General features: G+C 40.5%; 2 non-coding genes across 2 annotated transcripts; one reads left to right on the top strand and one right to left on the bottom strand.

The window, feature by feature from the left end:
* The first annotated feature begins 3,337 nt into the window (after window positions 1-3,337).
* Window positions 3,338-3,445, top strand: LOC112745800 (small nucleolar RNA R71). Its single transcript, XR_003173711.1, has one exon. It is a non-coding gene; the product is annotated as a small nucleolar RNA R71 (small nucleolar RNA).
* A 4,440-nt stretch (window positions 3,446-7,885) lies between these two features.
* On the bottom strand, window positions 7,886-7,993 carry LOC112745727 (small nucleolar RNA R71). The gene has a single exon (XR_003173640.1). It is a non-coding gene; the product is annotated as a small nucleolar RNA R71 (small nucleolar RNA).
* Between the last annotated feature and the right edge of the window lie 1,129 nt (window positions 7,994-9,122).

Raw genomic sequence — 9,122 nt, 5'->3', positions numbered from 1 at the left:
AGGAAAGGCTAACCTTGCCATAGTGGAGGACTTGTCAGCCACCTTGTAGAGTTCTTGAGGTATAATCTCATGAACTTCCACCTCTTCTCCAATCATGATGCTATGGATCATGATGGCCCGGTCTATAGTAACTTCAGACCGGTTGCTAGTGGGAATGATTGAGCATTGAATGAACTCCAACCATCCTCTAGCTACAGGCTTGAGGTCCAATCTTCTTAGTTGAACCGACTTGCCTTTGGAGTCAACCTTCCATTGAGCTCCTTCTACACATATGTCCATAAGGACTTGGTCCAACCTTTGATCAAAGTTGACTCTCCTTGTGTAGGGGCGTGCGTTCTCTTCCATGTTTGGCAAGTTGAACGCCAACCTCACATTTTCCGGACTAAAATCTAAGTATTTCCCCCGAACCATTGTAACATAGTTCTTTGGATCCGGGTTCTTACTTTGATCATGGTTCTTGATGATCCATGCATTGGCATAGAACTCTTGAACCATTAGGATGCCGACTTGTTGGATGGGATTTGTTAGAACTTCCCAACCTCTTCTTTGAATTTCATGTCGGATCTCCGGATACTCATTTCTTTTGAGTTTGAAAGGGACCTCAGGGATCACCTTCTTCTTGGCCACAACATCATAGAAGTGGTCTTGATGGGCTTTGGAGATGAACCTTTCCATCTCCCATGACTCGGATGTGGAAGCTTTTGTCTTCCCTTTCCCCTTTCTAGAGGATTCTCCGGTCTTAGGTGCCATCAATGGTAATGGAAAAACAAAAAGCTTATGCTTTTACCACACCAAACTTAGAGTGTTGCTCGCCCTCGAGCAATAAAAGAAAGAATATATGAAGAAGAAGAAGAAATGGAGGAGAGGGAGAGTGGGAGGTGTTTTCGGCCAAGAAGGGTGTAGAGGGGTGTGTTGTGTGAATTTGATGAAGAATGGAAGGCTTTATATAGGGAAGGGAGGGGGGAAGGTTTCGGCCATAGGGGTGGGTTTGGGTGGGAAATTGGTTTTGAATTTTGAAGGTAGGTGGAGTTTATGAGGTAGGTTTATGGGGAAGAGTGGATGGATGTGAGTAGTGACGAGGTGATGGGGAAGAGAGTTTGAGGTGATTGGTGAAGAGTTTTTTGGGGAAGAGTGTTTATGGGATTGTGTGAAAGAAAGTGGTGAAAAGAAGTGAGTGGAGGTAGTGGGGATCCTGTGGGGTCCACAGATCCTGAGGTGTTCAAGGATTTACATCCCTGCACCCATTAGGCATGTAAAAATGCCTTTGCACACAACTCTGGGCGTTCAGCGCCAGGTTGGTGGCCATTTTGGGCGTTCAACGCCCATTTGTGTGCCATTTCTGGCATTGAACGCCAGAACCATGCCTGTTCTGGCGTTCAGCGCCCAGAAGCTGCCCATTTTGGGCGTTCAGCGCCAGAACCATGCTCTGTTCTGGCGCTGAATGCCAGACAGATGCTCCTTCAGGGTGTGATTTTTCTTCTGCTGTTTTTGATTCCGTTTTCAATTTTTATATTTATTTTGTGACTCCACATGATCATGAACCTAATAAAACATGAAAAACAAAAACAAAATTAGATAAATAAACATTGGGTTGCCTCCCAACAAGCACTTCTTTAATGTCAATAGCTTGACAGTGGGCTCTCATGGAGCCTCACAGATGTTCAGAGCATTGTTGAAACTCTCCAACACCAAACTTAGAGTTTGGATATGGAAGTTCAACACCAAACTTAGAGTTTGGTTGTGGCCTCCCAACACCAAACTTAGAGTTTGACTGTGGGGGCTTGGGTTGACTCTGCTTTGAGAGAAGCTTTTTTCGCTTCCTCTCCATGGTTGCAGAGGGAGATCCTTGAGTTTTAAACACAAGGGAGTCCTCATTCCATTGAAGGACTATTTCACCTCTGTCAACATCAATCACAGCTCTTGTTGTGACCAGGAAAGGTCTTCCTAGGATGATGGATTCATCCTCTTCCTTTCCAGTATCCAGGACTATGAAATCAGCAGGGATGTAAAGGCCTTCAACCTTTACTAGCACGTCCTCTACTTGTCCATAAGCCTATTTTCTTGAACTGTCTGCCATCTCTAATGAGATTTTGGCAGCTTGCACCCCATAGATTCCCAGTTTCTCTATTACAGAGAGGGGCATGAGGTTTATTCCTGAACCAAGGTCACATAGAGCCTTAAAGATCATGGTGCCTATGGTACAGGGTATTATGAACTTTCCAGGATCCTGTCTCTTCTGAGGCAATGTCAGTTGATCCAGATCACTTAGTTCATTGATGAACAAGGGAGGTTCAACTTCCCAAGTATCAATGCCAAATAATTTGGCATTTAGCTTCATGATTGCACGAAGAAACTTGGCAGTTTTCTCTTCAATAACATCCTCATTCTCTTTAGAAGAGGAATACGCATCAGAGCTCATGAAGGGCATAAGGAGGCTTAATGGAATCTCTATGGTCTCTAGATGAGCCTCAGAGTCCTTTGGTTCCTCAGAGGGAAGCTCCTTATTGATCAATGGACGTCCCAGGAGGTTTTCCTCTTTGGGAATCACGTCCTCTCCTCTCCTCATAGGTTCGGCCATGATGCTTATGTCAATGGCCTTGCACTCTCCCTTTAGATTCTCTTCTGTATTGCTTGGGAGAGTACTAGGAGGGATTTCAGTGATCCTTTTACTCAGCTGGCCCACTTGTGCTTCCAGATTTCTAATGGAAGACCTTGTTTCATTCATGAAACTTACAGTGGCCTTAGATAGATCAGAGACTAAGTTTGCTAAATTAGAAGTATTTTGTTCAGAGTTCTTTGTCTGTTGCTGAGTGGATGATGGAAAAGGTTTATTATTGTTAAACCTGTTTCTTCCACCATTATTAAAGCCTTGTTGAGGCTTTTGATCCTTCCATAAGAAATTTGGATGATTTCTCCATGATGAGTTATAGGTGTTTCCATAAGGTTCACCTAAGTAATTTACCTCTGCTATTGCAGGGTTTTCAGGATCATAAGCTTCTTCTGCATAAGAAGCCTCTTGAGTACTGTTGGATGCAGCTTGCATTCCATGCAGACTCTGAGAGATCATATTGACTTGCTGAGTCAATATTTTATTCTGAGCCAATATGGCATTCAGAGTATCAACTTCAAGAACTCCCTTCTTTATAGGCGTCCCATTGCTCACAGGATTCCTTTCAGAAGTGTACATGAACTGGTTATTAGCAACCATGTCAATGAGTTCTTGAGCTTCTGCAGGCATTTTCTTTAGGTGAATGGATCCACCTGCAGAAGTGTCCAGTGACATCTTTGATAGCTCAGATAAACCATCATAGAATATATCCAGGATGGTCCATTCTGAAAGCATGTCAGAAGGACACTTTTTGGTCAACTGTTTGTATCTTTCCCAAGCTTCATAGAGGGATTCACCTTCTTTCTATCTAAAGGTTTGAACATCAGCTCTAAGCTTGCTCAGCTTTTGAGGAGGAAAGTACTTGGCTAAGAAAGCCGTGACCAGCTTATCCCAAGAGTTCAGGCTGTCTTTGGGTTGAGAATCCAACCATAATCTAGCTCTGTCTCTTACAGCAAAGGGGAAAAGCATGAGCCTGTAGACTTCAGGATCTACTCCATTAGTCTTAACAGTATCACATATTTGCAAGAATTCAGTTAAGAACTGAAAAGGATCATCAGATGGAAGTCCATGAAACTTACAGTTCTGCTGCATCAGAGAAACTAATTGAGGTTTCAGATCAAAGTTGTTTGCTCCAATGGCAGGAATGGAGATGCTTCTTCCATGTAAATTGGAATTAGGTGCAGTAAAGTCACCAAGCATCTTCCTTACATTATTATTATTTTCGGCTGCCATCTCCTCTTCCTGTTCAAAAATTTCTGAAAGGTTATCTCTGGATTGTTGTATTTTAGCTTCTCTTAGTTTCCTTTTCAGAGTCCTTTCAGGTTCTGGATCTGCTTCCACAAGAATATTCTTATCCTTGCTCCTGCTCATATGACAAAGAAGAGGGCACAGAAAAATAATAATAATAATAATAATAATAGAGATCCTTTATACCACAGTATAGGGATCCCTTTGTGAGTGGAAGAAAAGAGGGGGAGATAAAGAATGTAATGTAATGGAAGAAACACAACTGTGAGGAGGGTTGAGATGTGAGATGTTAGTAAATGAATAAATAAATAGAATAAGATGGGAGAGGGAGAATTTTCGAAAAATATTTTTGAAAAAGAGTTAGTGATTTTCGAAAATGGTTTTTGAAAAATGTTAGTATTTTTCAAAAATTTTTAAAATCAAAAATAAAAATAAGAATAATTAGTTAATTAAAAAGAAATTTTTGAAAAAGAGGGAAGATATTTTCGAAAATTAGAGAGAGAGAGTTAGTTAGGTAGTTTTGAAAAAGTTGAGAAACAAACAAAAAGTTAGTTAGTTAGTTGAAACAAATTTTGGAAAGATAAGAAGTTAGGAAGTTAGAAAAGATATTTTGAAATTAGATTTTTGAAAAAGATAAGATGAGAAGATATTTTTGAAAAGATATGATAGAGATTAGTTTTTGAAAAAAAGATTTGATTTTTAAAATCACAATTAATGGCTTGATTCATAAGAAATCACAAGATATGATTCTAGAACTTAAAGTTTGAATCTTTCTTAACAAGCAAGTAACAAACTTGAAATTTTTGAATCAAAACATTAATTGTTATTGTTATTTTCGAAAATTTAATATAAAAATAAGAAAAAAGATTTTTGAAAAATATTTTTGGAATTTTCGAAAATAACTAAGAATTTTGAAAAAGATTTTGTCATTCAGATACTTTTATGATTAATTAATGCAAGGATTATTTCTTTTTAATTCAATTTCAATTCCAATAATCATGTCTTCTTTTAATTCCCTTTCATGTGCTATGGATTCTTTATTTACAATGCGTGAGTAGTTTCCTTACTTGATGGGGAGTTGATTAAAAGGAACTCTTGAGTTGGAAGGATTGAAGGAAAGAATTTGTAGTTGGGTTAAATGTTGGATTGCTATCCTGTCACCAACGCCAATCCCTTTGAACTAAGTGGGTTGCAACTTGTGAACAGATCTGGCATTCCAACTTGTTTGACTTTCCCTTACCTAGTAAAGGATAACCAAACAGAGTAACCGTTAATTATAAATCAATCTTAAAAATCACTCCATCAATGATAGAGATTCTAACCAATCAATTCCCAGTCAAGGCTTTTATTTATATTATTTAAAATTCCTCAATTTAAATTCCAATTTACTTAGCTCAACTTCTTGGAACATCTGATTAATAAAACAGCACACTTTTCTGCAACTCGTTGGGAGACGACTGGTACGCGGAATCGTGATTACACTTTAATTATGTAAAATTCATTGCTCTTTCTTTCCCTGGAAATGGCTCCAAAAACGTGGTGCCAGTACCATGGTTCACAACTCCGTGTAACTAACCAGCAAGTGCACTGGGTCGTCCAAGTAATACCTTACGTGAGTAAGGGTCGAATCCCACGGAGATTGTTGGTATGAAGCAAGCTATGGTCACCTTGCAAATCTCAGTTAGGCAGATATAAATTGATAATGGTGTTTTCGAATAATAATTAATAGAATAGGGATAGAAATACTTATGTAATTCATTGGTGAGAATTTCAGATAAGCGAATGGAGATGCTTTCGTTCCTCTGAACCTCTGCTTTCCTGCTATCTTTATCCAGTCAGTCTTACTCCTTTCCATGGCTGGCTTTATGTGATACATCACCATTGTCAACGGCTACTTTCAGTCATCTCTCGGGAAAATGATCCAATGCCCTGTCACGGCATGGCTAATCGTCTGGAGGCATCACCCTTGTCAATGGCTTCATCTTATCCTCTCAGTGAAAATGGTCAACGCACCCTGTCACGGCACGGCTATTCATCTGTCGGTTCTCGATCATGCTGGAATAGGATTTACTATCCTTTTGCGTCTGTCACTAACGCCCTGCAATCGCGAGTTTGGAGCTCGTCACAGTCATTCATTCATTGAATCCTACTCGGAATACCACAGACAAGGTTTAGACTTTCCGGATTCTCTTGAATGCCACCATCATTCTAGCTTACGCCACGAAGATTCTGATTAGGAGATCTAAGAGATATTCATTCTAGCTTATTGCATGTAGAACAGAAGTGTTTGTCAGGCACGTGTTCATAGGGGAGAATGGTGATGAGCGTCACACATAATCATTACCTTCATCACGTTCTTGGGTGCGAATGGATATCTTAGAAGTGAAATAAGATTAATTGAATAGAAAACAGTAGTACTTTGCATTAATCTTTGAGGAACAGCAAAGCTCCACACCTTAATCTATGGAGTGTAGAAACTCTACCGTATGAAAATACATAAGTGAAGGTCCAGGCATGGCCGAGATGGCCAGCCCCCTAAAACGTGATCACAGGATCAGAATACAATCCAGGATCCAGGATGTCAAAAAGACTAGTAAAAGGTCCTATTTATAATAAACTAGCTACTAGGGTTTACATGAGTAAGTAATTGATGCATAAATCCACTTCCGGGGCCCACTTGGTGTGTGTTTGGGCTGAGCTTGAGTGTTGCACGTGTAGAGGTCTTTCTTGGAGTTGAACGCCAGCTTTTGTGCCAGTTTGGGAGTTCAACTCTGGTTTTGGCTCCTTTTCTGGCGCTGGACGCCAGAGTTGGGTAGAAAGCTGGCGTTGAACGCCAGTTTACGTCGTCTATTCTTGGCCAAAGTATGGACTATTATATATTTCTGAAAAGCCCTGGATGTCTACTTTCCAACTCAATTGGAAGCGCGCCATTTTAAGTTCTGTAGCTCTAGAAAATCCATTTTGAGTGCAGGGAGGTCAGAATCCAACAGCATCAGCAGTCCTTCTTCAACCTCTGAATCTGATTTCTGCTCAAGTCCCTCAATTTCAGCCAGAAAATACCTAAAATCATAGAAAAACACACAAACTTATAGTAAAGTCCAGAAATGTGAATTTAACATAAAAACTAATGAAAACATCCCCAAAAGTAACTAGATCCTACTAAAAACATACTAAAAACAATGTCAAAAAGCGTATAAATTATCCGCTCATCAATGACCTGGGACTTAAAACTCCCAGTAATTTTAATTTAAACTCTCTGTGACATATTTCTAAATTGATAGGCAGATTTTTGGTGAGTTAAGAACTATACTTGCAAAGTAACCATTTTAATAAATTTTTAATTCACCAGCTTCTGCTTCCCATCAATTTTTGGTGCCGTTGCCGGGGAGTTGCAAGAGAGTGCTAATTTTATTAATTAGAATTTATTTATTTGCATTTTATTTAATTTTGCTACTATGAGCTGCATGTTTCTTCCGTCAAATGACACGTTCACTTCCTGATCCGCGCTTGCTAATATTCGATCCTGAAATTGAAAGAACAATTTCACGAATAAGGCGAGAATAGCGTAGGTTAGCCCGCTCTGAGGGCGGATCTGAAAGTGAATCTGAGGAAGAAACCAGCCCCCGTTCTACTTATTCGGTTGTTTTACGTGCAGAAAACATGGCAGCTAGAAGAGTTACCATTCAGGAGGAAGGAGCTCCTGATTTTACAATGCAACCGTTTCAAGTGCATCATCCAGCGATAGCTACAGATTTTGAAATAAAGACCGCACTGTTAAATTTGATGCCCAAGTTTCATGGCCTACCTGCTCAAGAGCCTATCAAGCACTTGAGAGATTTCCAGGCAGCCTGTTCTACTGTCAGGCGTGATGGCACTGATGAAACTTCAATTCTGCTGAAAGCTTTTCCGTTCTCCCTTGAGGGAAAAGCAAGAGAGTGGTACTACACTCAACCTATAGCAAATGTATCCAACTGGGATACACTCAGAAAGGAGTTTCTAGAGAAATTCTTTCCATCTAAAGTTACTGATAAACTGAGGAAGGATATCTCTACAATTGTTCAGGATGACAATGAGACTCTCTTTGAATACTGGGAGCGCTTCAATAATCTTCTGGAAGTATGCCCCCACCACATGATTGACAAGATCGTGCTACTCAGCTATATCACACAAGGTATGAGGCCCCAAGATAAGACCACATTGGAAAGTGCCAGCAATGGGTCTATGAAGAAGTGCAAGACCACTGATGAAGCTTGGCAATTGATCAGTGATTTAGCTGAATCTACTCGGAACCACAGACAGAAGCAAGGCCGTTCAAAAGCCATTGCAGAAGTATCTTCTGGCAGAGAGACTGCTGCTCTAACTCAAAGCATCTGTGAGATGACCAACCTGCTGAAGCAAATGCAGTTGAATCAACAAGCTCAGCAAACTCAACCGCAGTAAAACCAACAACTAGTCCCACAAAGAATTTGCGGAATTTGTGCTGATTATAGCCATTACACTGATGAATGCCCGCAGCTCCAACAAGAAGACAACATGGTGGCATCCACTCACAACTTTTATGACCGCCCCAACCAAGGGTACAATCAAAGTGGAAATAATAACCATGGATGGCAGGATAATTCAAACCAGAATTGGAGGGACAACAATAACAGGGGGGAAGAGATAATCAGGAAAATTAGAGGTGGAATAATAACAACAACAGGCAGCAAAATCAACCTTACCGAGCACCTCACCTGAGGCAAAACCAAGGACCACCGAACAATCAGCAGCAAACCTCTCAATTTACTCATTCTTCGGTATCTTCTAATGAAGATTTATTACAAGCTTTTGAGAAAAGACAACTGGCCATGAAAAGTACCATCGTGAACACTATTAACACCAGTCTGAATGGTCTCACCTCTACTCTGCAAGCTTTTATGACACAGCTTGGTTCAACGCAAAATTCCAGCAACCAACCTTCAAGCACCACTGGAATCCCCTCTCAACCGTTACCCAATCCAAAGGGAGGCATTAATGCCATCACCCTAAGGTCCGAAACCACACTGCAGGAGAGGAATCAGGAGAAACCAAGCTCACCAGAATATGCCTCAGCTGAAGGGGTGGTAGAAATCGAAGATGTTGAAGAGGAAGAGGATATACAGGACATAGCTGAAGAAGAGATAGCTCAACCACAGGAAGAAGCACAAAAAGGCGCAGGCACCACAGAAAACACTACTCCCATTCCATTTCCACAACTTGCAAGGAAGCCCAGGAAGCAGCTGAAACC

The sequence above is a fragment of the Arachis hypogaea genome, chromosome 14, assembly GCF_003086295.3.
Source record: "Arachis hypogaea cultivar Tifrunner chromosome 14, arahy.Tifrunner.gnm2.J5K5, whole genome shotgun sequence".
NCBI lineage: Eukaryota > Viridiplantae > Streptophyta > Magnoliopsida > Fabales > Fabaceae > Arachis > Arachis hypogaea.
Note: the sequence above shows the minus strand (reverse complement) of the source record. Positions and strands in the feature narration are given on the sequence as shown.